This window comes from Lactuca serriola, chromosome 4 (assembly GCF_051521515.1).
Source record: "Lactuca serriola cultivar US96UC23 chromosome 4, Lser_US96UC23_V15, whole genome shotgun sequence".
In the NCBI taxonomy this organism is placed as follows: Eukaryota; Viridiplantae; Streptophyta; class Magnoliopsida; order Asterales; family Asteraceae; genus Lactuca; species Lactuca serriola.
Window position 1 is genome coordinate 97,857,588 of NC_136411.1, and position 5,663 is coordinate 97,863,250.

The 5,663-nt window shown below is 33.6% G+C and overlaps 1 pseudogene; it reads left to right on the top strand.

Annotated features, from left to right (window-relative positions):
* Positions 1–1,853: 1,853 nt before the first annotated feature.
* Positions 1,854–4,145, top strand: LOC145098648 (rRNA (cytosine-C(5))-methyltransferase NOP2C-like; annotated as a pseudogene).
* Positions 4,146–5,663: the final 1,518 nt, after the last annotated feature.

Genomic DNA, 5,663 nt, shown 5'->3' on the forward strand with positions numbered 1-5,663 from the left:
ACTCTGCTGACCAATGTTCTCCATATCGACTAAATTACCTTTATACCCTTCTTCAGACCTCTTGCTACAATTGAAGCAATCTAAACCTTGTAGGCAAATCTAACAAGCTCCCGTTTTTATGCAGAGCTGATGATAAAGTTCCATTGGACATGTATTTGTATACCAGGAGTTTCTCTTCTTCAACTATGCAGTAACCTAACAGAGGAGTTAGCTTAGTTTCAATATATGTACCTAAGACTGTTTAGAGAATCAAGATCTAAGGAATATAACTCTTCAACCTGCATACACAATCCATTTAATTCGGTTTGTGTTTTTTTTATTTATAGACATTTATAAATGCAAATATTACCTGAACGCCTTTTACTTGCATTTGTTGTATAAGTTCGGTAAAAACACCTATAAAAGAAGATGATGGTTTCGATTACAACTAACTAAATTTCAAAGCTTAAATTAATGGAACAGATGCGTAATTTTGAGTATGAAACAAGTTCAGTCCATTATTTGAAAAATGTATAGATTAATATGGTCCGAACATGTCTCTAGGTTTTCAAGGATCAATTCTATTAAGCAGCCTGCATTAATCTTGAAAGGCACATGCCTTGTTTATATGGAGAACAAGAATCCAAAAGAACAACATACCATGGTCAGACTCAATGGTGCACCAAGACATGATGTCAAGTAGAATCTGACTTGAGGTTTAGAAGAATTTCATCATCATGACCTCTGCCAACAAGATTCTTTTCTATGGAAACAAATCAATAAACTTAGATTCTTGTCTATAGAAACAAATCAATAAAGAAATGGAAATGTTAGTAATTTTACTAGACGCTATCTTATTCTACAGTTTTATTTTCAGGAGTTTTTAATTTTTTTATTTGCTAAATTTGCAGGATATTATTTCCATATCAGCATCTGATGTCATGTTTCTTTTGTTGCCTTTCATAGTAAAATCGCAGGACAGGTATGAAACAGAGAAAATTTGAACTACAATGTAACTTGGGAATGGTCACACAGTTAATGTCAAATACAATGAGTTATCTTGAGCTTGACTTAACTCTTTGGTCAACTATTTGACTTTTGGTCTTTGGCACATACAACATCGTTTTGGTTTGACATCTGGTTCACCTGAAGAAAATTCTTGACTTATTGGCTCATTGAAGATCCGTTGACCGCTTATTAAGTCAAGATTCTGCAGACTTGGAAATTGTGTAGTTGACCATAGGTTATAATAAGATGGTCTAAATTGAGTACCTACCATCTGATCACGAAACCAATTACAATTCTAGTGTCAATATTATATTATTCTCAGAAAAAAAATAAAATTCAAGTCAAGAAACAAGAAACATTGAATACCTTTGCATGAGCCTCAAAAGCTTTTTTTGCACTTAAAATGACTAGTTATCCTAAAGATCCTGAAGGGGTTCAACTAGTGAAAGCATAGGAGAAAGAGAATATAATCGGAAGGTCCATGAAAAACTTGAAAGGAAGCACCACAGTAATAATAATAATAGTAATAATAATAATAATAATAATAATATTAATAATAATAATAATAATAATAATAATAATAATAATAATTCGTTAACTCCTTTCCTCCTCACTCAAATGACAATATTACCCTCGGTGACTCATCATATTATGTTTTTATGAACAGGATGTGTTGCAGGGTACCCAACTTTTAGCCATAGATGTTGCTGCAGCTATAGGGTTGCTTAGAAGGGTACTTTTAGCCATAGATGTTGCTGCGCAGCTGCTAAAGATGCCTGTAATGGAAACAATACTATCTTAAAAACTACTTCTGATGATATAAAGTTGATCATATTATATCTTTTATCGATGCCAACACTAGACATATGTTTTCTTTTCTTGCTGGCTTTCTCATGATTTGTATACGTGTAAACACACTGAACACAACAACTGAAGCTGTCAATGAGAAGATTCTGGAAATTCAATTCGATAAGAGGCTGCAAGATACTGTAAAGAATGGTGATATAGAATCCCTAAGTGTTTTAAAGAGTCAAATACCTGGGCTAGACTATGTTGTATTTGTGAAGGGTTCAGGCCCAGATGATATTCAGTATGATTATCAGCAAGACAGACCTCGTAAGGAGATAATTGTCATCTGTAAGTGTGTAGAGGCAGTTCTTCGAGGTGCTCAGGTAAGCAACAGTTGAAATTGTTATATTAATCATTTTGTCATCATCATCATCATCCTAATTCAAATGATCACACATTCTATCAATCATGTTTGTTTTTCATTCGGGCTTGTAATCTTATATTATGTTTCTTCTTTTATGAATGGTTAACATTCACTTGGTACCCAATTTTTAATTTTCATTCTTCTTGCAGCTGCGTTCTCTTTTCCTTTTTCTTGTCATCTTTCTCTTATTCTCGTTTATGGGTTTATTGGACTTTAGTGACTAAATAGTCTAAGGAGTATGTTATGACCATGAGAAATACTATTAGCTTTATTATTAATGTGCAACATGATTGATTAGGTACACTAGAAAGTGTTCAGATTTTGATGTTTGATTGTGATATTTGTGTAGGTATATGTTCCAGGTATATTAGCATGCAGTGCTCATGTTGAGAAAGGGGATTTAGTTGCAGTTTCAGTTGGTGTTGAACAGCCTAGTCGTGATAATGGATGGGCTATTGGAATCACACGTGGCATTGTCCTACAAGGACTCAAAACAGGTCTCTCTCTCTCTCTCTCTCTCTCTCTCTCTCTTCATTCAACTTACTTACTTTTACTTCTCTATAAATAAATTATAACACTTGTTATATATCTGTCGTAGATCCTCAATATCTTGCAAGAGATGGATTATATATTGGTCAAGGAACCACAACCATGTCAAGGGCAGGAATGTTTCATGGATTATCAAGTCTTGTTGTGGATATGACTGATAGAGTTTTTAAATTAACATCTTTTAATGGTATACATTTTTTATTTTTCTTTTACGGTTTTACCCTAAGTTCTTTTGAAATTCATTAATAAAAAATTACTACATACAAATGTGTTGAAGGGGGACATATTTCTTCAAAACGTGTCAAGCATCATCACTGCACATGTCTTAGGTATGTCTACATATATACATCTTTGTTTTCTTCTTTCTGATTGTCAACAAGGGGTAATTCTAGCAATTCATATATTTATAGATCCACAAGAGGGAGAAAGAATATTAGACATGTGTGCTGCCCCTGGTGGAAAAACAACTGCAATTGCTTCCCTTATGAAAGATAAAGGAGAGGTTATTACAGTTGATAGGTCTCATGACATGGTAAAATCCTCTTACTACATTATATATCTTTTCATATATCCATATTTATTTCTTTTTTTAAAAAAATAATTTACCCAGGTGCTTGAAATTCACAATCTAGCTGCAGAACTGGGGTTGACTAGCATAAAAGCATATAAGTTAGATGCCACTTGTTCTGCTCTTGGATTAAGACCCCGCTTGTTTGCTGGAGAGGTATTTTTTTTCTTAAAAAAATCTTTATTTTTATTTTTTATTTTAAAATTTGATTTATTTAAGTACATGGTGGAATCATTGAGAAGACATGGGAAGTATCAAAAACGGTTGTTTGATCAGGCTGTTCAGCTGGTTCACCCGGGTGGACACGTAAGAAAAAAATAAATGAATTTAATTTTTTTTATTGGATAAAAATTAATAATATAAAAAAATCTAGATGCACGATAAATCCAAGGGAAAATGAGGCATTGGTTCGTTATGCTTTGGGCACATACAAGTTTCTTTCATTAGCACAACAGGTTAGTTGGTTATTTCATTTTATTACAACATTCTACTTTATTTTTTTTTCTTATTAACATGTACTTTTTATGAGATTGTAGGATCCAAGAATAGGTGGACCTGGATTGATTTTGTGAATTATCAAATGGATATTTTGAGTAAGTTTTGTTATATCATGCTTTCTTATTTGGGAACTAATTAATCTGTTTCATGTAAAATTAATAATTTAGTTTGTAGTGATTTTTAGTTGTAATGTTTTTGTTTTTTGTAATTTTTTTTAGGGAATGGTTGAGAGCTGGTGAGGAAGATCTTGTCCAGAGGTTTGATCCTTCGGGCCCACATGATACAATTGGATTTTTCATAGCCAAATTCACAGTTAGCCCCAAAGATTAGCTGTGACTGACTGATTTTTCATAGCCGAATTCATAGTGAGTATTGAATTATAGATTAAAGTCGTTGCGGCTTCATGTTCTTAAGGGCTAATTATATATTTATTTATGCAACAAATTTATTACCTTAATGTTCTTTTTATTACCTCTTTAGTGAAAATGGTATCTACTTTCATCATAAGCAGATGCTTAATTTTATGCAATCGATAATTGTTGCATTTGTTGTGCTGCCTGCAGGTTGATGGTGATGATGATGTAATTTTAACGATGTAAAAGCATATTGGCTCAGGTGATTATTTTTAGTTTTAGCACTAAATGGGAAGTTAAAGAACATGGAATGGAACACAACATGTGATAATTTTTAATTTTAGCACTAAATATTTAAAAATATCATTTTTTATGTTAAATCCAAACCATAACTAAGGTGCTATATCTTTTATCTACTATTTGTAATGTTGATCTGATAATATTAGTTAATAACATATTTATATAACAACTTTATCAGTTAGCTAAATTTTATTATGTGATTAATAAAAGCTCTTTTTTGTTTCAGCTAATGTTCAAGTCATTACTTGCCATCCACGCCCGGTGGACAACAACCCAGTATACCAGGTGGCAAACCAATAATATAGAAGATTTTTTTGACATGATATCTGAAACAAGAAGGTGCCCTTAAATAGTAATGTAGTATTAGGTTATATTGTTAGAGAAAACCTCTTAATAACAATATACAATCTGATCCCCTTAATATTAATGTATTACAATTTTTTGACATGATGTTATTGAATGAAATTGACTGTTTTGCTATATATTTGTTTCCATATTTTTGTATTATGCGTAAATGAATATCGTAAAGGCACATCGTAAATGCATATTGAAAATGGTTATTGAAGTTTATGACACGCAAATGCGTGTCATCTTCATTTATGACATGGGCTTCCTTGATACGCATTGTGTGTCATAAACACGCGCGTCGTAAGGTTACGACACGCAAATGTGCGTCGTCTTCCTTTATGACAAGGTCTTCCTTGATACGCATTGTGTGTCATAAACGCGCGTCGTAAACGCGCGTCGTAAATGCGCGTCGTAAATGCACGTCGTCTATAGACGACGCGCAAAAGCGCGTCGTCTATCTTTATGACAGGGCCTTCCTTGACGCGCATTTGCGCGTCGTCTGAGTGTTTTACGACGCGCAATGAGCGTCGTAAAAGGCTGTTTTTCTTGTAGTGTAAATTGATGAAAATAGAAAATTTATTAACACATGGCTTCTAATTATTAAAGACTTATGGTCTTCATTCTATTTCTTTACCAGCGCGATGTCGCCCAGTAGATCTACATGTCGTGCCAACAACGCAACACCTCCACCACCACCACCTCCATCAATGGATAATGTAGTTTTAATAGCTGCTGTAACAGCTGCGATGATAGCAGCAATGGCACAGATGAGTAATAATGGGTCCGAAGGGGGGATAAATAGCTCTACGAATGGCCAACCTCAGAGTCGTTCAGGGGATTGCACCTT